We start from the raw sequence: 26,704 nt of genomic DNA on the forward strand, positions 1-26,704 counted from the left end.
CCCCCCCTCCAGTGTGTACTCCGAAAGAGTGTTTAGTGCAGCCGGGAACCTTGTCAGCGAAAGGCGTAGGAGGTTGCTTCCACAAAATGTGGAGAAGATGATGTTCATAAAATGAATTATCAACTCTTCCAGGGAGACCAGCCTCCAGAACGTACAGAGGGACCTGTGGTTCCAGCAGGGACGAATTAATACTCTGTGAGGATGAGGATGTACACACTGAAGAGGGTGAGGAATCGGTGGATGAGGAGGATGAGGATGACATCTTGCCTCCGTAGAGCCAGTTTGTGCAGGGACAGATTAATTGCCAGCTTGTTTTGTGGGGGCCCAAACGAACCAATAATTTCAGCCACGGTTGTGTGGCAGACCCTGGCGCTGAAATTATTGGTTTGTTAAAGTGTGCATGTCCTGTTTATACAACATAAGGGTGGGTGGGAGGGCCCAAGGACAATTCCATCTTGCACCTCTTTTTTTTCTTTGCATTATGTACAGTTTGGGGCCTAGTTTTTCAAAGTGCCATCCTGTCTGCCACTGCAGTTTCACGCCTAGATGGGTCACGTGTTTGTGCCGCCCACTCGTGTCGCTTAGCATAGTCATCCAGCTACCTCGGTGCAACCTTTTGGACATAAAAACACTATTGTGAGGTGTGAGGTGTTCAGAATAGACTGGAAATGAGTGGAAATTAAGGTTATTGAGGTTAATAATAGCATAGGAGCAGAAAAACCTACAAATTCTGTGATTTTAGCTGTTTTTATGCTTTTTTAAAAAAAAATACAGATCCAAAACACAAAACCCAGAACCCAAAACACGGAAGGGTGGTTTTGGCAAAACCAATCCAGATCCAAAACACGAAGAAAGATCCAGATCCAAAACCAAAACACGAAAAGTGGCCGGTGCACACCCCTAATTATTATACACACAAGTGACACACCCATGGTGATTATTATAAAGTGATTATTATACACACAAGTGACACACCCATGGTGATTATTATAAAGTGATTATTATACACACAAGTGACACACCCATGGTGATTATTATAAAGTGATTATTATACACACAAGTGACACACCCACAGTGATTATTATAAAGTGATTATTATACACACAAGTGACACACCCACGGTTCAAATAAAAATATTTATTTATAGCGAGTAAAAAATAATACAGCAGTTATTGAATACATTGATTACACAATTGATATAAAACAAAATTATTTCTGCAATTATTGATTTATAATTGTGAAATATTATAGGAACTAGCTAAATTAATTATGTGACGATTCAGTCAGATTACAAATAGCTGATAATAGCTCATTATTGGGGTATAAATGCCGGTGATGTCCTGTAAATAGACTGCGCAGGGATCCCGCGCTGAGGTCTGGAGTGACCCGTGACATCAGAACAGTGTAATGACTACAGCATTCAGGATGACGATCAGTGCGCTGAGGATGAGCAGGGTCCTGGAGACAGAATACATTCCCGGAGCTGAGGAAATATAACGGGGCAGTCATAATATAATACTGGAAATGTTATACTATAATAGTGAGTGAGGGTTTGTGTCTCTGAATAATAATTACTTCATTTCATAGTTCATGATTTAGCTGCTTTGAGCTTCTGCCTGATATACTGTACAGGATTCCAGTGACACTTGCTGTTATGGCTGCACCGTACATGTATAAACCTATAGAATGGTCTCTAGTTTTCACAGAGCAGCCACTTTCTCCATACAGCGCAACGCGGTCACCGGTCCTCTGTTGCCCCCAGGACCTGGGACCAGATTCAGACCCGCTCGCTAGATGCGATCGCTCGCCCCCAGCGTATGCAAATTCGGCTAAGTGACGGCATGGCAGGCGCTCGCTCGGAAAGGCATAAGCACGACCACTTTGTTTTTTGGCGAGCGATTACTTTGTGTCTATAGACGCCCTTTACCTTATGTAGAGACGCCCACTAGCGCATGTCATCTCCAGGAAGTGTATTAAAACACTGGTACACCTAGCACCATCGGAAGCGATCGCAGCGCTTGTGGTTGCCTTACCCTACCGCAAGCACTGCGAGGACTTCAGTGTAAAAAACAGGCATGTAACGTGTACTATGACGCTGCCTGTTAATTATGCACGCCTCTGAAACGGCGTTGAAACACTCAGGCACGCCTGCGTTCACGCCTCCACTCCCCCGTTACTAGTGTCCTGCCCCTGTTACCACCCACAAACGGCCTCCCCTGTCACTCATTACACTGGGCTGTCTTTGCTTGGCGAGCGAGCGGATTCCGATCGCTCCGAATAGTTTGCGCACGCGCAGAACGAAGCGTACGCATGCACGGTCACTTAGCATGGACCGCGTATGAGCGAGCGGTCGCTTGCAAGCGAGTCTGAATCAGGTCCCTAATGTGGGTAGTACAAGTTGGTAGCTGGAAACCACAGGGACATACAGTAAGAAGTACAGTGTCTGGGTGCAGTGGGGTAACTCCTAGAGGCAACAAAAGAATGTGCCTCCAGGGGGAATGTAACATGCTACCGCAATATTGTGGCCCGCAACCTGGTGCATTTATTAATTGTGCTATGGGCCCCATGCTGAGTTAGAGCCACACAAGGTCATTTATATGAATTGCTCCTACACCCAGCAGTACTTTATGTGAATGGGGGGTGGAGGGTGATTGTGATCAGGGGTGGTGGTTTGGGGGTGCTTATCTGGATTGGCAGTTTGGGGGGATGTAGTTATGAGACCGGTGGCCACGAGGCCTCAATACCAACAGGGGAATCCCGACAATTGTTTTTGTGATAATTTTCATTATTATTAATAATATTATTCATTATTACAATTTTCATGCAAATTTAGGAAGAATCTCTTGCCGGAGCACGGGCTCTGTCTGTGTGCATACTGTGCATGCGTGTACGGTGGCCCGTGCGTGCGTCATCAGATTCAGAAATGCCGATGTCTAGCTTAATCCCGTAGCCAGAACACCTAAGAACGCTAGCCCGAACGAGGTAAGTCTGGGGTTCCCTTAGAGTTAGCCGTGAGGGTGGGAGAGGTTAGGTGTAGGGAGCGTAGTGGGGTTAGGTTTTGGGTGGGGGGAGGTTAGGGTTAGGCATCACTTTGGGAGGTTAGGGTTAGAGTGCGAGGTGGGGAGGGTTAGGGGGAGAAGGTATGTATACTTACCTGACCCCTGTCGGAAAACCAACCATCTGGATGCCGCTATCGGTATTCTGACAAAAGGTGTCCCGACAGCCGCCATTACATACCCATTCCCGTTTGGGGGTGGTGACAACCTCCTTTACCTGAAACGGAGGCATGTTGCCGCTGATAAGGACGGAGGGCAGAGGTCAGGATCTCCGTTGCTGATAGAGTTTTCTTGGCCTCTGTCTCTCACCTGCAGCGGACGGCTTGACCTCATGGGTCACTTAGCCGGCCGATGTTCTTGCATATTATCCGATGCTGAGTTGTACAGCGCAGCTCAGATAAGTAACGCATGTAGGGGGAGTGATGCTTCATGCTGCATCACCATATCGGCAAGGACGGAATTGCAAAGCTGCCTGCGTGCATACATCATATATCTATAGCCTGCGTGTATATATCATATATCTATAGCCTGTGTGTATACATCATATATCTATAGCCTACGTGCATACATCATATATCTATAGCCTGCGTCTATATATCTATAGCCTGTGTGTATACATCATATATCTATAGCCTGCGTGCATACATCATATATCTATAGCCTGTGTGTATACATTATATCTATAGCCTGCGTGCATACATCATATATCTATAGCCTGCGTGTATACATCATATATCTATAGCCTGTGTGTATACATCATATATCTATAGCCTGCGTGTATACATCATATCTATACTGTAGCCTGCGTGTATACATCATATATCTATAGCCTGCATGTATACATCATATATCTATAACCTGCGTGTATACATCATATATCTATACTGTAGCCTGCGTGTATACATCATATATCTATAGCCTGCGTGCATATATCATATATCTATACTGTAGCCTGCGTGCATACATCATATATCTATACTGTAGCCTGCGTGTATACATCATATATCTATACTGTAGCCTGCGAGTATACATCATATATCTATACTGTAGCCTGCGTGTATACATCATATATCTATACTGTAGCCTGCGTGCATACATCATATATCTATACTGTAGCCTGCGTGCATACATCATATCTATACTGTAGCCGGCGTGCATACATCATATATCTATACTGTAGCCGGCGTGCATACATCATATATCTATACTGTAGCCTGCATGTATACATCATATATCTATACTGTAGCCTGCGTGCATACATCATATATCTATACTGTAGCCTGCGTGCATACATCATATATCTATACTGTAGCCTGCGTGTATACATCATATATCTATACTGTAGCCTGCGTGTATACATCATATATCTATACTGTAGCCTGCGTGTATACATCATATAACCTTAGGGTCTCGTAGCAAGCCCTGATGGTCGCGATGGTCTTGACCATCGCAACCATCAACCTGGTTGGTCGCTAAAGCTGTGGGTGGTAATCCACAGCTTAGCTAGCGACCAGGAGGCCGCACTTGAAAAGGCAAGCGGCCGCCCTCATTCAGAGCGAGCGCTCGCTTCTTGCGACCGCCTCTGAATGAGGGCCATTGTCCTCAGGGCATATGCACAAGTAAGTTTGAAGCTTCTATTCAGCTTGAAAAAGGAGAGTGATTCTGAGAAACGTCGCTGCTGAAGCCCTCGCTAAAGATAAGTCTGAATAAGTCTCATTTCAGTGCCTTCTGTTTGTATATTCTGTGTGGTCACTTTCTTGTGTTGTGATATTGTTGTGCACCTGGGCAATTCAATTGTGGGGTGGTTTGTGCCTATCTATAAAACATTATTACCACTGCTCCACTTTACAAAAAGCATAATTATTACTGTACATCACCATTCCACTATCACTATTACTGTACATCACCATTCCACTAACACTATTACTGTACATCACCATTCCACTAACACTATTACTGTACATCACCATTCCTCTCACTATTACTGTACATCACCATTCCACTAAGACTATTACTGTACATCACCATTCCACTAACACTATTACTGTACATCACCATTCCTCTATCACCATTACTGTACATCACCATTCCACTAACACTATTACTGTACATCACCATTCATCTATCACTATTACTGTACATCACCATTCCAATATCACTATTACTGTACATCACCATTCCACTAACACCATAACTGTACATCACCATTCCACTAACACTATTACTGTACATCACCATTCCACTAACACTATTACTGTACATCACCATTCCTCTATTACTATTACTGTACATCACCATTCCACTAACACTATTACTGTACATCACCATTCCACTAACACTATTACTGTACATCACCATTCCTCTATCACTATTACTGTACATCACCATTCCACTAACACTATTACTGTACATTACCATTCCTCTATCACCATTACTGTAGGGGGGTGCGGCTCGCACCGGGTGTCACCCTTCAAAGCGGTGACACCAAAAAGAGCAGCCACACACCCGCGGGCCGCACCCCATCCACAGACACGTCTGCTACCAGCACACCCCCTTCCCTGGCACCACCGCATCCCGGCCGACCCCAAATGGGCTGGCCCTGCACACCGCCGCCGAGGGTCACTTTATTCTCTCACCGTGGCCGGCATCCAGAGCCACACACAGGCACAAAGCATCTTTCTGTGCCTATGTGTGGCTCTGGACATGGCTGCGGTGACGTCATCACGCATGCAGCACACGGAGGGAGAAGAAGGAGGTGTGCGCCCGGACAGCCCTAGTGCAAGCCAGCCTGGACATCGAGAAGAAAGGTAAGAAGTATTGCACAGGGGAGGGGGCACAGCATAAGGGGCATTCTGGGGCCACTGAATAGGGGCACTACTGGGGGTACTGTATAGGGGGCACAGCATATGGGGTACTACTGTCTGCGGGCACTGCATAAGGGGAGCTCCTGGGGGTATTGTATAAGGGGCACTACTGGGAATATTGTATAATAGCACTATAGGGGGCACTGCATAAGGGGCGCTACTGGGGGTGTACTGTATAAGGGGCACTGCATAAGGGGAGCTCCTGGGGGTATTGTATAAGGGGCACTGCATAAGGGGAGCTCCTGGGGGTATTGTATAAGGGGCACTGCATAAGAGCACTACTAGGGGTACTGTATAAGATCACTACTGTCTGGAGGCACTACTGTGTGCACTGCATAAGAAGAGCTCCTGGGGGTATTGTATAAGGAGCACTACTGGGGGCACTGCATAAGGGGTGCTGCATAAGGGGCATTACTGGTGGCACTGTATAAGGGGCACTACTGGGGGCACAGCATAAGGGGCTTTAATACAGGAGGCATTGCATAAAGGGCTCTAATACAGGGGACATTGCATAATGGGCTCTAATACAGGGGGCATTGCATATTGGGCACAAATACAGGGGGCATTGCATAAAGGGGCACTAATAAAGGGGGAACTGCATAATGGGCACAGCTACAGGTGGCATTGAATAAGGGGCACTACTACAGGTGGCATTGAATAAGGGGTACTACTACTGTGGGCATTGTGTATAAGGGTCAATAATGTGGTCATTGTGTAAAATGGGCACTACTGTGTGTCAGAACATAAATAAGGGACACTACTTTATGGTGCAATGTGCATCAGGGGCACTAATTGCCGTGTAATGTGGATAAGATTGTGCTACTGTGTGGCATAATTTTAATTGGGTATAGTATTGTATGACCATGCCCCTTTCTTTCAAGATCACGCCCCTTTTTTGCACGACACGCCTTAGGCGCACGCTGTCCTTTTATTGATAAATTGCCAGGAGGGAGGGGGGGGTCGTTCCACCACGTCTCTAGGACCACTTTAAGCAGTGTTACCCAGAATATCGGGCGTGGCATCATCACGCCCGCCTGGTGCACCTGGCATTCTGAGAGGAGCACAGTGTGACTGCTGACCCTGTAAGGGGGAAGAGTTCGCGGAGCTGCGCACCTTGATCCCGATATTTTTTTTTTTCGGGTGGAGGGGGGGGGGTCACTGTGCATTACAGCACCGGGTGACACCAACCCTGGTGACGCCTCTGACTGTACATCACCATTCCACGATCGCTATAACTTTACATCACCATTACTGTACATCACCATTCCTTTATCACTATTACTGTACATGATGATTCCACTATCAGTTACTGTACATCACCATTTCACTATTGCTGTACATCACCATTCCACTATCACTATTACTGTACATCACCATTCCACTATTACTGTACATTACCATACCACTATTACTGTACATTACCATATCACTATTACTGTACATCACCATTCCACTATTACTGTACATTACCGTATCACTATTACTGTACATCACCATACCACTATTACTGTACATCACCATACCACTATTACTGTACATCACCATACCACTATTACTGTACATTACCATATCACTATTACTGTACATCACCATTCCACTATCACCATTATAAAAAATAAAATTAAAATGAAAGGACAGAGGTAACTTGTAATTCAGTAATATGTTTTAGGCTCTATGCTCTAAGATGTGTAAAAAAACAAAACAAATCAAAATCCAGAAGCCCCACAAGTCAGCATTCCGGATACTAGACAAGTCAGCATTCCGGATACTAGACAAGTCAGCATTCTGGATACTAGACAAGTCAGCATTCCGGATAATAGACAAGTCAGCATTCCGGATACTAGACAAGTCAGCATTCCGGATACTAGACAGGTCAGCATTCCGGATACTAGACAGGTCAGCATTGCGGATACTAGACAGGTCAGCATTCCGGATACTAGACAAGTCAGCATTCCGGATACTAGACAGGTCAGCATTCCAGATACCAGACAAGTCAGCATTCCGGATACTAGACAAGTCAGCATTCCGGATACTAGACAAGTCAGCATTCCGGATACTAGACAGGTCAGCATTCCAGATACCAGACAAGTCAGCATTCCGGATACTAGACAAGTCAGCATTCCGGATACTAGACAAGTCAGCATTCCGGATACTAGACAAGTCAGCATTCTGGATAATAGACAAGTCAGCATTCTGGATAATAGACAAGTCAGCATTCCGGATAATAGATCCCACCCCTGTGTATGTGTTACATTGTTTCTCTCTTACCTGTATTACATTGAGGTCTTGTTTTCTCTTTTCCTATAAGTAAAGAAATGGTTTTGTTAATTATTCAACAGTAAATGAAAATATTGATTTGTGGAGAACTGGTAAATAATCAGTAATCGGAGCCCTTAAAGCTAATAAGTAGTTACAAATTGGATGCAGTTGAAATCCCGGCATGCAGGATGCTGGCGCCAGATTTCCGATACCCGTCAGAACCCTGGCATCCTGGCGGTAAATAGTGGGGTTAAGGGGAGGGTTAAGGGTTTGGGTTAGGCACTAGGGGGGTGAGGGTTAGGTTTAGGCACTAGGGGGGCAGATTAGGGATGGGGGAGGCACTAGGGGGAGGTTAGGATTAGGCAATAGAGGGGAGGTTAGGTTTAGCGTCTGGGGAGGGAGGGTTAGGATACTTATGGACAGGTGTCAGTATCCTAACCCTGTTGAGAAGCCAGCATCGGGATTCTGACCCCGGGATCCCGAGCGTCGGCATCTTGTACCCAAACCGTTACAAACAGCTTCTAATTAAGGACATTGGCCCTCATTCCGAGACGTACGCTCTGAGCAGAGCGCACGCTCTGAATGAGTGCCGCCCTCCATAATTATGGAGCGTCCTCCTGGACGCTCGTATAGCTGTGGGTCACCACCCACAGCCTATACGAGCGTGCAGTTTGATGGCCGCGATGGTCTTGACCATCGCGACCATCGCCACTGTGAGCCGGAGCCTGCGGTTGAGTTTTTCAACCGCAAGGCCCGGAGTGATTTTGGCTCTATCAGAGCCAAAATCACTCCCACTGACATCACTAGTGATGTCAGTGGGCCGGCATCTGACGGTAGGCGTTCCCTTGGGAACGCCCCCGTCAGGGAGGCACGCCCCCGGCATGCCCACCAAAGGGGGCGTGCTGTCAATCAACATCGACAGCACGCCCCCTTTGATCAGACACAACGAGCGAAGGAAAGTCCTTCGCTCGTCGCGTCTGGCGCATGCGCACGACGGAGCTCCCGCCGTCGTGCGCATGCACAACATCGACCCGCTTGCGAGCGGACAGCCGCTTGCGAGTGGGTCTGAATCAGGCCCATTATCTCAACACAAAACAAGCTACTGCACCAGTCCAATATGTATAGCAATAGCTGTAATGGTGCATACACACGGTCAGATAATGGTGCATACACACGGTCAGATAATGGTGCATACACACGGTCAGATATTGGTGCATACACACAGTCAGATAATGGTGCATACACACAGTCAGATAATGGTGCATACACACAGTCAGATAATGGTGCATACACACGGTCAGATAATGGTGCATACACACGGTCAGATAATGGCACATACATACGGTCAGATAAACCTTCTATCGGATGAGGTGTTGTCATGTGTGCAAACCACTTATCATACTAACATAAAATAAAGACACTGAGACGTGGATTTGGCAGATAACTTGATGGCGATTTATTGGAGAAATTAATATTATTTATTAATTCTTAAATTAATTAAGGATGTATGGTGGCAAAGAAAGGAAGGCCAGAAATCAGCCAGATCTGCTATGCCCACACACAAACAACAAAAGACATAGCAGGCGTAGATCGCCCAGAGTGCATACACATAACCATGTAAACCATGTCAAACACAAAAGGTAACGCTCACCCTCTAACTTGACTACCCACCCGTTTAGGTGATGATACTGCCCCCCGTTAGGTTGGTACAGCCAACTACCAGTCAACAAAGGGAGCGCCCTTAACTCATAATTGCACCTGGACTGGTGAACTGCCGTTCTTTCCCGCCACAGCAAGGTTCAGCTTATAGAACCGCCGCACCGCCACCATACCAAGTACTACCCCAATAACGCCAACTCCTCAAAAAGATCCCCAATAAACAATGACACACCCTCCTCTGTTAAATGAACTCCATCAGGTCTATACATATAACTAAATCGAAATTGAATGTTATTATGGTAAATGAAACGGCCATAATTGGCCATCACAAATTTGGCAACTGCGAAATTAAGTTTCTTCCTAGCTTCGTCATTAGCAGGAAAACTCCTAACCCCACGCCAGACCTGTCGAGGTACAATGCAAGACCAAATTAATTTACACAAGGGCCAGGCCGATAGCACCCTCGCCAAATCGTTGACAATATCAACTCGTAATTCTACAGTGGACCTCTGCCCTAAGTCGTTGCCTCCTAAATAAGCCACCAAAATACGTGGCCTACCAAAAAGCCTTGCATACTCTAACAGTTTAGGACAAAAGGAATGCCATCTCATACCTCTGGAACCTATGCAACGGACCCTAGCTGAATATTCAAAAATTGGAGCTTGATCTGAACTCAAACCTAGCAGCCCAGAAAATATATGAGTGGCCTATAACCCAAATGTCCTGCGTGTCAAAGAGCAATCCTAAAGGTGGAGGAAAGCAGTAAATAAAAAATTAGTAATTGTCATAAAACAATAAAATTTTATGGTGTATTAGTGGGATCTGATAGAACATAAGTGAGTATCTGCCAAAAAGAAAAATTTTCTATTGGTCGCCGACTTTACTATTTGAAGTGGCTGAGACAAACAGAAGACACAAAGGGGAAGAATGGGTGGGGGGGAATTGGGAAAAAACAGGTGAACTCGGCAAGAGGTAAAATAAAAACCTGCTGAGGGATGGACTATGGCCTAATTAAATGATTGAGAATAGCCGAATTGAATCCGTCAGTTCAGGTAAAAATTGTAAAATCCCTCAAGACTCCCATTGCCAGCAATGGCGAGTAGCTAATCCCGAGTAGGACGGACAGGGGTAACAGACAAGACAGGACAGTACATGAGACAAGACAAAAACCAGGCAAGCATAAAATATAAACGTAACCGGAACAGACTGTGAAATGACTTTAAACAAAGGGCCTTCATGCCTAGGTCGAATGTAACCTTTATAACTATCCGATTTCCAATGTCCTAGGGCCTTAATTTCTGATGCCGAGAAACCCGCAGCTGCCGCCGAAGTTGCGGCTCCGATCAGAAACGAGTGTGTACCAAAATCTTGAGGCGGGAGGCCTAAAACTGATACACACCTCTTCAAAAACCAACCAAACTGGTATTTGGTAAGCGGAGTCCTGTCCATATGCATGAGTCATGAACCAGGAACATCCGGCCGCAATAACTCATACCGCATAGCTAGTGCCACGGGGCAGATCTGTTCGTCCCTAGATGGACCCAACGAGATCCACCTACCCCTACCAGTCTGGTCGGTCTTCGACTGCCGAATCCTACAGAGAACAGACCTCTCACTGACCAGGATATCCGAGAGGAGCATGGCGGCATCAACCCATTTGGATGATGCCACCAGCTCCGATACCCTCAAGGTGCCGTGAAAAGCCTCCGAAAACACCACTTGAATCAGGACCGCCTCATACGCAGTAAGAGCCACTCCGAGAACCGCCCCTAATACTGCCGGAAGCAGATGAGCGTCCACAGGTCTCCTACGGTCAGCTACTGGCCGGGAGACCCGTGCCCAACCCTTTAAAGCCTTCACTATCAGAAAACTTTTAGTAAAGTCAGGTTGGCCCTTCAATTTACAATAAAATGCAATGCCCCCCAAAGAGCGCGCAACAGAAGCCCTGGATCTGCCAGCCAAACGGAGACTCCAAATAAAAGAAAGCATCGAACGATGCTGACTCTTACCTGCCTGTTTGCTGCTACGGGAATAATCTTCCCATTCATTCCATGCCTGCCGATATGCTCGCAACGTGGAGGGGGCTAAAGACTGTTCTGCTTAGCCCTCCATGCCGGCTCGATCACCTGCCAAACATAAGAGGGGCAAAGCACAACGTCAGCACCAGGGCCACAGATCGGGACCTAGCCCACTGGAAACGTGATAACGCATCGTCTATCTCATTCTCCACCCCAGGAACGTGTCTTGCCTTAAACATGATGTTACAGTGCAAACATGTGAGCACAGCTGCGCTAGCAAGCGCAAAACCAGCAGGGAAGCCGCATGTTGCTGATTGTATCGCATGGACCATGCCCAGGTTGTCACACCTGATAATGATGCTGCGATTGCGTAACCATTCCCCCCAGATTTCCAAGGAAACCATTATGGGAAAGAGTTTGAGAAGGAGTAAGTCCTTAGTCAAACCCTTTCCCACCCATTCTTCCAGCCAACGGCCAACGCACCAGGAGCCATCAAGGTAACATCCGAACCCCGTGGTGCCTGCTGCGTCGGTGAACAGCTGCAGCTGCAAATTGTCAGCGGCTGGAGACATCCACAACCGAACGCCATTAAAATCCCGAAGAAACGAGACCCAGACAGAGAGGTCCTGCTTAATCTCTGAGGATAAACGTAGCAAATGTCTCGGTTAGTGACACCAGCCGTGGCCCTTTCCAATTTACGTGAAAAAGCTCTGCCCATTGGAATTACTTTACAGGCCCAGGAGGGATTGCGCCTGCCGCAGGGTAATTCTACTGGAAGCCGTGCATTCCGCTATGGCATTACTTGACAGGCTTATCGAGAGGAATGCGACAAGAACCCACCGAGGTACAGATCTCGATACCCAGGAATGACAAGGGGAAGGGCCCTCCGTTTTGTCCACAGCAACGGGAACTCCAAATGAAAAAACAGCGCTCGTAAAGAAAACAAAAGATAACTGCATCTGCCTGAACCGGAAGGGCCGACACACAGAAAGTCATCGAGATAGTGGGCTATTCCATGACTACCGCAAAAATTAAATAAATAAATTCCGTGCACCAGTGTAGGAAGGTGCTAAAATGCTCGAAAAACGCACAGGACACAGAACACCCCACAGGCAAGCATTTGTCTATGCAATATCCGTTGTCCAAGCTAAAAACCCATAAACTGGAATGACTCTGGGTGCAAAGGAAGTAGACGAAAAGCTGACTCAACATCTATCTTAGCCATCAGTGCGCCCGGACCATAACACCTAATGACGTCCAAAGCATCGTCAAAAGACTGGTACACCACCGAGGAAACCTCAACTGGTATGGCATAATTTACTGACGAGCCTGGCGGATAAGACAGATGTTGCATGAGCCCTTATTTTCCTGGAATTTTCTTGGGAACCACTCCCACCGGGGAATTCACAAGATCCCTAATGGGGGTTCTGCAAAAGGCCCAGCAATGCGCCTGCGCTAACCTCGCCAGCCACTTTTTCCCTAAGAATGTGAGGCAATTCAAAGGCAGACTTCAAATTTCTAGGCGAATATGTGTCGACATCCCTGCAAATAGGTAAACGAAAACCAAAACTGAAGCCTTTTAACGAAAATTCTGCGTCCTGCAGAACCGGGTACCAACTCAACCATTTTGCTATCGCTGTGACACGGACAGGGGATGGAACTTTACTTAGCACTTGTGCCTTTTACTGGCTGTGCAGGCTGCTGCTGGGCACCCCCCTTGAAACACTTGGCAACTGGATGATTGCCACCACATCGCAAGCAGAGGTGACGAAAACGACATTTTAATGTGGAATTATTAAAGGCGAAGCATTTTCCCCAGACGCCTGCTGTTAGCCCTGACGAACTGAACTAGCTGCTTTGCACGCGTTGTACCCCTCATAGGCAGGACGCGAAGGCTGCGTGACCTCCAGCAATGTATATTTGTGGAAGTAGGAGCATAGCTGAGAATGGAGCTTCCCGGTGATAGCTGCTTGGGGCAGTGATTGCAATAATAAGCTGTGCACCCTGTAGAAATTCACTGTAGCACATGTATTCTGTCTATTTTGTAAGTTAAATGCTCAGAATACAGTATATAATACAATCTCCTCTATTGGCTGATAATAATGATTCAAAGGAGATAAAAGCTAGATCTTAGGTGCTATAGATAAATAAAGCAGAGTCAAAGCCATTACCCCTTACTGTCATATAACGCATCACTAAAGCATTCTATTCCCCCAATGATACCTCAATGCCCAGCATAATACTGACACTGTTTGCTGCAACTGTTTTCTACCATTAAGAGCCATAATCAGCACTTAGACCATCTATAAAATACATCATACGAATGTACTGAATGATATAATTCTGGCATATACAGGACCAGCAGACACAGTAAGTAATTATATGTAGAAGTAGAGCCATCCTGTCTGAGCTGAATCTTTTTATTTCATGTGCCGGCTCCTTTACAGATCATATGAGCAAGTTGGGGAATCTGGGAGAGGGCAGAAAAAGAAACCATGCTCTGTCCTGGACATAGATGCACAGATTGGTCCCCCTATGTACTGGATGGTGTATTATCCAGTATTAATAATTGATCCAATAGGTGATCCATATCAGTGCACCCCGTACAGTGCATGTTTTCCAGATCTAGTTGGTGCACAACAATATTCATTACTGGCTTTTTAACTTTTTCTACTGGCTGACACATTTAAAAGATCAACAGGGACTGTAGTGCTAGTTATTTCATTTGTGACACTGAGGGGATCCTAAAAAACATGCAACTTTAGTATTATATGCTATTTCTATTGTAGTCATCATGGTGTGGGCTGAGGGGGGGTTCAGGCAAGGCACTCATAAACCCCTCCTGCATTTGCCTATGGTGCTGGCCATTGCAGCCACAAAGATAATATTGACCAGGGGCATTAAGGACTAAAGGGAAGCACCCCTCCCCCACACTGGCACACCTTCCACAAAGCTGCTGCAGCCTGAGGGGGGATAGAACTATCAATAGGGGAACCACACCTGCAGCTCCTAATAACATGGGGCCACTGTGGAGCCAGGGACCAGGGTCTGGGGAGGCTCATTACTAGGCAGGACATAGCTACACCCACCCCCAGCAGAACAAGAAATCAGAAAAGACAGTGATTGAGGACAGAAAGGAAAAGTAAAAGCAATGATATGAAGTAAATGAAAAGAGACTAAATACAATAAGGAAAAGGAGGAGAGAAGAAGAGAAGAAGGAGAAGCACTAAGAGAGTTTTATTAAGGAAAATGACAACTGACAAAATGCACTTCCCTGTCCTGGAGGAATCTGGAACAAAGAGGCTTTGGCCCTCACTTCTAGCCCCTTATATAATGTCTCTATTGAAAACCCGCCCCTGCTAACGATAGGCTAACTCTAAACAGTAATTTGCATACATGCCGGCCCCCATCCTAGAGGTTTAACACACCTCTTTTCTTATGCAATCTTTCGGTTTCACTAATGGCGCATATACATGGTCAGATAATGGTGCATACACACGGTCAGATAATGGTGCATACACACGGTCAGATATTGGTGCATACACACGGTGAGATAATGGTGCATACACACGGTGAGATAATGGTGCATACACACGGTGAGATAATGGTGCATACACACGGTGAGATAATGGTGCATACACACGTTCAGATATTGGTGCATACACACGGTCAGATAATGGCGCATACACACGGTCAGATAAAGGCGCATACACACAGTCAGATAATGGTGCATATACACGGTCAGATAATGGTGCATACACACGGTCAGATAATGGTGCATACACACGGTCAGGTTTTTCTTCAGATCTGAACGATAACGATTTTAAAAATCGTTCAAACGTTCATATCTGAAAGAAAAATGTGAGATGTGGGCAACGATGACCGATGAACGATGCGCGTTCCCATTTGTCAGATAACGATATATGACATCTGATGTGTTTGTAGTCAGATTTGGTTGATTCCATTAATTTTAATACAATCTGAAATAGTTCAATCGTTTGCAAATCGTTCATCTGACAAATCTGATGGTGTGTATGCACCATTAGATTGCAATTTACTTAAGTACAGTAGTTAATTTCTTTTAGCAGATGTAGTTGTTAGCATAAACATTAGTATGCAGTCCGTCCATAGCGCTCTAAGAGGGAATATTTGTTAATTTTCTCTTACATCCACTAGGGGACACTGGAGGCTCGTACATTGGGGTATAGGGGCGTGGGTAGTGCATAGGGGACACCGGAGACTAGTACATTGGGGTATAGGGGGCGTGGATAGCTGGAGCTGACACTTTAAATAATTTAGAAGTGAGAAGCTCCTCCCCCTCTATTCCCCACCAGCCCTCAGTTTAGAAAAAAGTGCAAGGGAGCTGGTTCACTACATGCTGTGCTCCTGCAGTATAATATATATATATATATATATATGTGTATGATATATATATATATATATATATATATATATAATTTTATCTTTTATTCACTAATAGGGACCCTTCGCCACCTCTCTAAAAGGTTGGGGTCCAGGTCCCTGGCCACCTGACTTACATTCAGGCAGGAGTGCACAGGGCTTATATTAAAAGCTCCTGACAGCTCCTCACCGCCGCAAGCAGCATGGATACCCTTCTACAAGGGAGTGCAGTGAGTATAAATCCACACCCTCCCCCCTCCCAGACGCCGACAGGGAGCCGCATTACAGCACGGCTCTCAGAAGTTCCCCCACTCCTACTGGCCTGGGGAGGACAGCGCTGGCAGCGCGGCGCTGTATATTTATAGTTGCCAGCTAGGGGGGCCATCTTGAGCACCAGGGAAGAAGAATGGGGCGGAACTTACAAGCGCAGGCTCTCGCTCTCACTCCCTGCGCTGCAAAGGGATGTGCGATGCTGCTGATTAAATGAAGCAAAGTGTCTGCCTGCAGACAGGCATCGTGTACAGAAGGCACCTGACATCCCTTCTACAACACCTTTCAAAGGGCTGTGAGTACACTGGGGTGCTAAATTGGCTGGTGCTGCAGGGAATCCTGTAATTTGGGAGGGGAGTGGTGTGATTCTCCCCCTCATTGTCCCATTGGCCTTCCGATTCTTCTGTATATTTGCTGTTTCTGTGTGAGTAGCTGTGTGCCTATAACATGACGGGCAGGGCCACCAAGGTTACACAAAAAATGTTTGTTTGCTCAAAGTGCTATAACAAACACGGCCAAATGCTACTGGCTCCACACTGTGATGTATTATTACTATCACTGCATCACTTTCTACCTCGCCTACTGCGCCATGGGCCTCTGACCTAGCGGGAGTTATGGTGGACTTAACGTCAGAGTTGGCCGAGTCTCGTAGGTCACAACCCCCCTGGGCGACAGGAAAATCGGTGAAAAGCCTGGTACATATTATGGGTTCCGCTAGTAACATGCCCTCTACTTCCTATCAAAAGCCGTTACAAAAACGTCCACTACCGACAGTACTCCAATCGGATGATTCGGACGGAGAACACGGTCCAAAAAATGGAAAATGAGGAAGGTGAATTGGAGGTGGTTTTGGAAGATGATGAGTCCGCACCGCCAGATATAGAATCTGGTTCTCAGGGGGTGGAGCCATTAATCCGGGCGGTCATACAGGTCCTTAATTTACCTGAGGACATAGTACCTGAAAATCAGGAGTTTGATTTACTTGGTAAACAGCAAAAGAGATCTGTTGTTTTTCCCTTCTCGCAATAGCTTCAAGATCAACTTTCAGTGGCCTGGAAGCAACCGGATAAGCATTTCCAGATTCCACGGTTCTACGCCTCCAGCTATCCACTTCCATCATCTATGATGTAAAAGTGGGAAACACCTCCTTCAGTGGATGCATCCGTTTCTCGCCTATCAAAGAAAACGACACTTCCAGTCTCCGGTTCTACGTCACTCAATGACCCTTCGGATTGTAAGCTGGAAACAACACTACGATCTGTGTAGTCTGCGGCAAGAGCTCAACTCAGACCAGTGTTTGTTAGTGCCTGGGTTAACAAGGCTGTAGCCTGCTGGGCGGAGCAGTTGATAATGGGCCTGGACTGCTGTACGTCCAGAGCTGAGCTACGACTACTAGCAGAACACATCTGGGAATCAGCAGTTTACCTGGGCGAGGCTTCCATGGATATCAGCCAGATCAGTGCACGTATATCCGCTTCTGCTATTGAAGCCCGCAGAGCTCTCTGGCTGCGCTCTTGGCAGGTGGACGCAGAATCAAAGCGGACGGTTGAAAGTCTGAAGTTCACTGGTGATATGCCTTTTGGTCCAGAACTGTACAAATGGATATCCCAAGCCACAGGGGTTAAGTCTACTTTCCTCCCTTCAACTGCCCCGACACCCAGGAGGACTTACACTGGTCCCTCGTTCACTATTTTTGTGCCCCACAGCCCTTTTGTGGTAGAGCAAGAGGTGCTTCCACACAGGCTTGAGGTGGCAGAGGTAGAGGTTGCCCACATACGGTCGCACGTCGACAGGAACAAAAGCCAGTTGAAAAACAGGTGGCATGACTGTCTAACTTTTCAACAGGCTTGTAACCAGACAAATTAGGATCCGTGGATTCGCAGATTACTCTCTGTAGTGTACAGGATAGATTTTGATGTTTCACCTACAAATCGTTTCTTCACTACGGGTCTGCCGGTGTCAGCAGACAAGGCCAAGGTTCTTCAAGAGACAATCAGTCTTTACAAAAATCAGCAGTGCTGGTTCTGGGTTCTGGTACATCAACAGGGTCTGGGGATCTACTCAAACCTTTTTGTGGTACCCAAGCCAGATGGGTCTGTCAGGCCTATCCTGAACTTCAAGTCTTTAAATCAGTATCTGCTGGTTTATCGCTTCAAGATGGAGTCAATTCAATCAGTCATTGCGAGCTTGGAACCGGCGGAGTTTCTAATTTCTCTGGATATAAAGGAACCGTATCTACATGTTCTGATTTGGGAACCGCATCAAACTTTCCTGCGTTTTGCAATTTTGCACGAACACTATCAGTTTTGGGTGTTGCCATTCGGTTTATCTTCGGCACCCCGTGTCTTCACCAAGGTCATATCTGTCATGATTGCACACCTTCGGACATCAGGTGTGACCATAATTCCTTACTTAGATGACCTGTTGATCAATGCCCCATTGGAATCTCTTCTCTTGGACCATGCCTTACTGACATACAAGCCTCTGACGCATCAAGGCTAGATGATCAATTTAAAAAATCCAACCTAATTCGTCTCAGAGACTCCAGTTTCTGGGGATGATCCTGGATACGAGCTTACAGAAGGTGTTCCTACTGGAAGAAAAAGCCCAGGACATTCAGCTGAAGTTCAGCTAGTCCTCAGACAGAAGAGGGTATCTTTACTGGTTTGTTTTCGTCTCTTGGGAAAGAAGGTAGCTGCCTTCGAGGCTCTACAATTCAGACGATTCCATTCCCGTGTGTTCCAGCTGGACCTCCTAACATATGGGTCAGGGTCTCACTTACTGCTACATTGGATAATCGGGTTGGCTCCGACAACCAGGGTGTCTCTTCTCTGGTGGATGCAACCTAACAACCTCCTGGCGTGTCGAAGATTCAGAGTGTGGGATTGGGTAATCATGACAATGGACGCCAGTCTCCGAGGATGGGGAGCAGTGCTCCTAGATTATCAGTTTCAGGGACGTTGGTCTCCACAGGAAAGATGGTGGCCCACAAATGTGTTGGAACTCAGAGCAATTTACAATGCTCTGCTCGAAGCTGCACACTTTTACTAAGATCTCATCTGGTAAGAGTTCAGTCGGAGAACGCGATGGCCGTCGCTTATATCAATTGACAGGGCAAAACTCGAACTCGCATGGCAATGCGAGAAGTCACCTGGATTCTCCGGTGGGCCAAGAGTCAATCAGTGATCCTGTCGGCGGTGTTCATCCCGGGAGTGGACAACTGGGAAGCAGATTATCTCAGTCACCAGGATCTCCACCCAAGGGAATGGATGCTTCACCCAGTTGTATTGTAAACCTTGGTCAGTCGTTCTGGTCAGCCTCAGTTGGACCTCATGGCATCTTGATTAAACTGCCAGCTATACGTGTCCAGAACTCGGGATCTGGCTGCAGTAGCAGTGGACGCTCTTGGACCTACGACATGGTTTACCTGTTTCCTTCAATTCCTCTACTTCCTCGTCTACTAAAGCGGATAAAACACAAGTCGGCCTCGGTGATTCTCATGGTATCAGACTAGCCTCGGAGGAGTTGGTTCTCGGACTCTCTTAGCAGACTACCACTTCGTCCGGACCTCCTACAACAGGGTCCATTCGTGCACCCCAACCTAGCGCAGCTGCGTTTAACGGGGTGGCTGTTGAGGCCGTTATCTTAAGACGCAGAGGTATCCCAGAATCTGTTATACCCACTATGCTTCGTGCCAGGAAACCGGTTACGGCTGCGCATTACCACCATATTTGGCGGTCTTCTGTGGCATGGTGTGACGGTCGGGGCCTTCCGTCTAGGATTTTTCATTTATCCAGGTTATTGCTTTTTCTTCAAACGGGGCTCGATGCTGGTCTGCGTTTGGGATCATTAAAGGTGCAGATTTCTGCCCTTTCTCATTTCTTTCAATGCAAATTGGCCCTTATACCTGAGGTGCAGACTTTTCTTCAGGGAGTGTTGCGGGTGCAGCCACCTTGTGTTCCTCCTATAGCTCCCTGAGACCTGAATTTTGTTCTTATGTTTCTTCAGTCTTCCATGTTTGAGCCGCTTGATGCGGTAGATATCAATTATTTGTCTTGGAAGATGGTTCTCCTCCTGGCATTGGCTTCGGCCCGTCGGGTTTCAGAGTTGGGGGCCCTGTCTTGTAAGCCCCCGAACCTTATCTTTCATAATGATAGGGCAAATATGAGGTTGTTTTGTTATATAGGGCCAAATGTAATAGGGTGAGAGTTTAGAAAATGTGATAGTTTAGCAGTAAACTCTCACATTGGTTGAGTTTTATCTTCAAAATGGGAAAACATCTGAATGAGATTTTAAATCGTGAGAGTTTTTTAAGTCTAAAAAAACATGCAAGTTCTCTCTGTTACTTTGTTTTTGGAATCTATTACATTGGCAAAGTTAAAAAAGTGTCTGAAACTCTCACTTTTCTAAACTCTCACCCTATTACATTTGGCCCCTAGGTTAAAGCTATCCTGCTGCAGGGTGTTTGGAATAAATCTTATGTAGCCATAGTTAATATAATGGCAGACAAAGTTATTTAAATAGGGTGATTATTACGTAAATGCTGGTTAATACAAAGCTGTTTATTATATATATCTATAACATAAGTATCTAAAAAAAATGTATCGACAATAAATGTGTTAATTATGAATAGCATAATATAGCATATCATATAGGTAAAAGAAATGTTATTTGTAATGGCTTGGCAAAGCACTCAGGGTAATGGATAGGTTAGGTTTAGGTGGGAGAGACTGTCCTCGAGGTTAGTTAGAAAGTGCCAGAGATGGTAGCTCGTGCTACCTGCGGTTGGAGGGAGGCACGAGACATAGGAGGGATATATAAGGATTAGCGCCCAGGGAGTGAGCAGTTCCTCCCTTCACAGCGCACCTACTTGACTCGCCGGTGTTAGCAGACTTGGACGGCGCTGGAGAGTCTTGTAGAGTGAGGCCAGTAATGGGCAGTGATTGGTGCCGGCTGTACTGTGATAAGGCTGTTCAGTAAGCTCCACCCCTATTTACCACATCGGGTGTTATCAGGAGCAGGGACTGTACAGAGCGGAGTTTTTCACCCACTGTGCCGCAGTACACTAGAGCGGTTGGTCAGATCAGCGCACTTGTACTGTAGTGTATTTTATTCCTGTGGAGGCCAATGTATGTGTGTTTTATTCCTGTGAAGGCCAATATATTATTATTATTATTATTATTACCAGTTATTTATATAGCGCACACATATTCCGCAGCGCTTTACAGAGAGAATATTTGCCCATTCACATCAGCCCCTGCCCCAGTGGAGCTTACAATCTATGTTCCCTATTACATGCGCACACACACATGCACACTAGGGTTAATTTTTGTTTGGAGCCAATTAACCTACCAGTATATTTTTGGAGTCTGGGAGGAAACCGGAGCATCCGGAGGAAGCCCACGCAAGCACAGGGAGAATATACAAACTCCACACAGTTAGGGCCGTAGTGGGAATTTAACCCACGACCTCAGTGCTGTGAGGCAATAATGCTAACCATTACGCCGTCTGCGCTGCCTGTATGTGTGTTTTATTCCTGTGGAGGCCAATGTAGTGTGTTTTATTCCTGAGGAGGCCAATGTACTGTGTTTTATTCCTGTGGAGGCCAATGTATGTATTTTATTCCTGTGGAGGCCAATGTATGTGTGTTTTATTCCTGTGGAGGCCAATGTAGAGTGTATTATTCCTGTGGAGACCAATGTAGTGTGTTTTATTCCTGTGGAGGCCAATGTATGTGTGTTTTATTCCTGTGGGGGCCAATGTAGTGTGTTTTATTCCTGTGGAGGCCAATGTATGTGTGTTTAATTCCTGTGGAGGCCAATGTATGTGTGTTTTATTCCTGTGGAGACCATTGTAGTGTGTTTTATTCCTGTGGGGGCCAATGTAGTGTGTTTTATTCCTGTGGGGGCCAATATAGTGTGTTTTATTCCTGTGGAGGCCAATGTATGTGTGTTTTATTCCTGTGGAGGCCAATGTATGTATTTTATTTCTGTGGAGGCCAATGTATGTGTGTTTTATTCCTGTGGAGGCCAATGTAGTGTGTTTTATTCCTGTGGAGACCAATGTAGTGTGTTTTATTCCTGTGGAGGCCAATGTATGTGTGTTTTATTCCTGTGGAGACCATTGTAGTGTGTTTTATTCCTGTGGGAGCCAATGTAGTGTGTTTTATTCCTGTGGAGGCCAATATAGTGTGTGTTATTCATGTGGAGACCAATGTAGTGTGTTTTATTCCTGTGGGGGCCAATGTAGTGTGTTTTATTCCTGTGGAGGCCAATGTATGTGTGTGTTTTATTCCTGTGGAGGCCAATGTATGTGTGTTTTATTCCTGTGGAGGCCAATGTAGTGTGTTTTATTCCTGTGGAGACCATTGTAGTGTGTTTTATTCCTGTGGGGGCCAATGTATGTGTGTTTTATTCCTGTGGAAATCAATGTAGTGTGTTTTATTCCTGTGGAAATCAATGTAGTGTGTTTTATTCCTGTGGAGGCCAATGTATTGTGTTTTATTCCTGTGGAGGCCAATGTAGTGTGTTTTATTCCTGTGGAGGTCAATGTAGTGTGTTTTATTCCTGAGGAGGCCAATGTAGTGTGTTTTATTCCTGTGGCGGTCAATGTAGTGTGTTTTATTCCTGAGGAGGCCAATGTAGTGTGTTTTATTCCTGAGGAGGCCAATGTAGTGTGTTTTATTCCTGTGGAGACCAATGTATGTGTGTTTTATTCCTGTGGAGACCATTGTAGTGTGTTTTATTCCTGTGGGGGCCAATGTAGTGTGTTTTATTCCTGTGGGGGCCAATGTAGTGTGTTTTATTCCTGTGGAGGCCAATGTAGTGTGTTTTATTCCTGTGGGGGCCAATGTAGTGTGTTTTATTCCTGTGGAGGCCAATGTAGTGTGTGTTATTCCTGTGGAGACCAATGTAGTGTGTTTTATTCCTGTGGGGGCCAATGTAGTGTGTTTTATTCCTGTGGAGGCCAATGTATGTGTGTTTTATTCCTGTGGAAATCAATGTAGTGTGTTTTATTCCTGTGGAGGCCAATGTATTGTGTTTTATTCCTGTGGAGGCCAATGTAGTGTGTTTTATTCCTGAGGAGGCCAATGTAGTGTGTTTTATTCCTGTGGAGGCCAATGTAGTGTGTTTTATTCCTGTGGAGGTCAATGTATGTGTGTTTTATTCCTGAGGAGGCCAATGTAGTGTGTTTTATTCCTGAGGAGGCCAATGTAGTGTGTTTTATTCCTGTGGGGGGCAATGTATGTGTGTGTTATTCCTGAGGAGGCCAATGTAGTGTGTTTTATTCCTGTGGAGACCAATGTAGTGTGTTTTGTTCCTGTGGAGGCCAATATAGTGTGTTTTATTCCTGAGGAGGCCAACATAGTATGTTTTATTCCAGTGGAGGTCAATGTATTGTGTTTAATTCCTGTGGAGGCCAATGTATTGTGTTTAATTCCTGTGGAGGCCAATGTGTTGTGTTTAATTCCTGTGGAGATCAATGTAGTGTGTTTTTTTCCTGTGGAGGCCAATGTAGTGTGTTTTATTCCTGTGGAGGCCAATGTAGTGTGTTTTATTCCTGTGGAGGCCAACGTAGTGTGTTTTATTCCTGAGGAGGCCAATGTAGTGTGTTTTATTCCTGTGGAGGTCAATGTAGTGTGTTTTATTCCTGAGGAGGCCAATGTAGTGTGTTTTATTCCTGAGGAGGCCAATGTAGTGTGTTTTATTCCTGAGGAGGCCAATGTAGTGTGTTTTATTCCTGAGGAGGCCAATGTAGTGTGTTTTATTCCTGTGGAGACCAATGTATGTGTGTTTTATTCCTGTGGAGACCATTGTAGTGTGTTTTATTCCTGTGGGGGCCAATGTAGTGTGTTTTATTCCTGTGGGGGCCAATGTAGTGTGTTTTATTCCTGTGGAGGCCAATGTAGTGTGTTTTATTCCTGTGGGGGCCAATGTAGTGTGTTTTATTCCTGTGGAGGCCAATGTAGTGTGTGTTATTCCTGTGGAGACCAATGTAGTGTGTTTTATTCCTGTGGGGGCCAATGTAGTGTGTTTTATTCCTGTGGAGGCCAATGTATGTGTGTTTTATTCCTGTGGAAATCAATGTAGTGTGTTTTATTCCTGTGGAGGCCAATGTATTGTGTTTTATTCCTGTGGAGGCCAATGTAGTGTGTTTTATTCCTGAGGAGGCCAATGTAGTGTGTTTTATTCCTGTGGAGGCCAATGTAGTGTGTTTTATTCCTGTGGAGGTCAATGTATGTGTGTTTTATTCCTGAGGAGGCCAATGTAGTGTGTTTTATTCCTGAGGAGGCCAATGTAGTGTGTTTTATTCCTGTGGGGGGCAATGTATGTGTGTGTTATTCCTGAGGAGGCCAATGTAGTGTGTTTTATTCCTGTGGAGACCAATGTAGTGTGTTTTGTTCCTGTGGAGGCCAATATAGTGTGTTTTATTCCTGAGGAGGCCAACATAGTATGTTTTATTCCAGTGGAGGTCAATGTATTGTGTTTAATTCCTGTGGAGGCCAATGTATTGTGTTTAATTCCTGTGGAGGCCAATGTGTTGTGTTTAATTCCTGTGGAGATCAATGTAGTGTGTTTTTTTCCTGTGGAGGCCAATGTAGTGTGTTTTATTCCTGTGGAGGCCAATGTAGTGTGTTTTATTCCTGTGGAGGCCAACGTAGTGTGTTTTATTCCTGAGGAGGCCAATGTAGTGTGTTTTATTCCTGTGGAGGTCAATGTAGTGTGTTTTATTCCTGAGGAGGCCAATGTAGTGTGTTTTATTCCTGAGGAGGCCAATATAGTGTGTTTTATTCCTGAGGAGGCCAATGTAGTGTGTTTTATTCCTGAGGAGGCCAATGTAGTGTGTTTTATTCCTGAGGAGGCCAATGTAGTGTGTTTTATTCCTGAGGAGGCCAATGTAGTGTGTTTTATTCCTGAGGAGGCCAATGTAGTGTGTTTTATTCCTGTGGAAGCCAATGTAGTGTGTTTTATTCCTGAGGAGGCCAATGTAGTGTGTTTTATTCCTGAGGAGGCCAATGTAGTGTGTTTTATTCCTGAGGAGGCCAATGTAGTGTGTTTTATTCCTATGGAGGCCAATGTAGTGTGTTTTATTCCTGTGGAGGCCAACGGGTGTATTTTTTATGTGGGAGCCAATTTTCTTTGGTCATGCACGCCGTATCCCCGGATAGTGTGTCTTGGCAATTTTAAAATCTTGTGTAGTTTGCCTTGAGTTGAAAAAGGTTGAAAATCACTGGTATAGAGGCTACCGCAGTGGAGTGCTGATGAGCTGGGGGAGTGAGAGCCATAGAGGGTCCTATTCTCTCTCATGTCTGGGTGATATAGAGCCGGCTGCTGGTAAATCTCTCTGACTATGATTGCTCACTGAGGAGGTTGAGGCCGGCAAGTGTATGCAGCATCAAGCCTGAGGGGGACAGCAGTAGAGCTGTCAGTATGAGTGAGTAAAGCTGACTGTAGTTACCCAGCTCACACATCTCCGTTAGTTCAGGGTTAATTTATTGTCAGAAATAGGAGACTCCAGTCTACTACTAATGCTGGGTACACACTGACAGATACATTGGCCGATCAATTGATCGACCAATGTATCTGCTGCATGTCGGCCAGTGTGTACCCGCGATATGTCAGTGAATGTAGTCGTTCACCGACATATCGCATTGGCTGTGCTGCCAGACATATCTGTCCATCGACAGGTGCGTACGGGCGGTCGGCAGACCCGTGTGCCAAGCTTGTGGCATCATATTCAAAAAGACTCGAGGCTGTAATTGTTGCCAAAGGTGCATCAACAAAGTATTGAGCAAAGGCTGTGAATACCTATGTACTGTACATGTAATTTCTTAGTTTTTTTTTTTTTTTATTAAATTTGCAAAAATCTCAAAAAAACTTTTTACAGGTTGTCATTATGGGGTATTGTGTGTAGAATTTTGAGGACAAAAATTAATTTATTCTATTGTGGAATAAGGATGTAACATAAGAAAATGTGGAAAAAGTGAAGTGCTGTGAATACTTTCCAGATGCACTGTATACTGTATATATGTGTCATGTTGTAAACTGTCTGTAAGATATATATATATTTTGTGAAATGTTTATTTCTCTTGTGAGTATAAAAGAAAAACTATTCTGCAGTTAACCTTGCCTGAAATTTCTTACCTGCAAAGTATCCAGTTCCAGCCGAACCTAAG

The 26,704-nt window shown here is 45.5% G+C and overlaps 1 long non-coding RNA gene across 1 annotated transcript; it reads right to left on the bottom strand.

Moving 5' to 3' along the window:
- Positions 1-1,299: 1,299 nt before the first annotated feature.
- Positions 1,300-26,704, bottom strand: LOC148453974 (uncharacterized). The gene is made up of 3 exons (XR_015874855.1): positions 26,673-26,704; positions 8,189-8,221; positions 1,300-1,483 (listed from the first exon to the last, which is right to left on the bottom strand). It is a non-coding gene; the product is annotated as an uncharacterized LOC148453974 (long non-coding RNA).

The sequence above is a fragment of the Taudactylus pleione genome, unplaced genomic scaffold (genome assembly GCF_031769625.1).
Source record: "Taudactylus pleione unplaced genomic scaffold, aTauple2 ptg001047l, whole genome shotgun sequence".
NCBI classification, from domain to species: domain Eukaryota; kingdom Metazoa; phylum Chordata; class Amphibia; order Anura; family Myobatrachidae; genus Taudactylus; species Taudactylus pleione.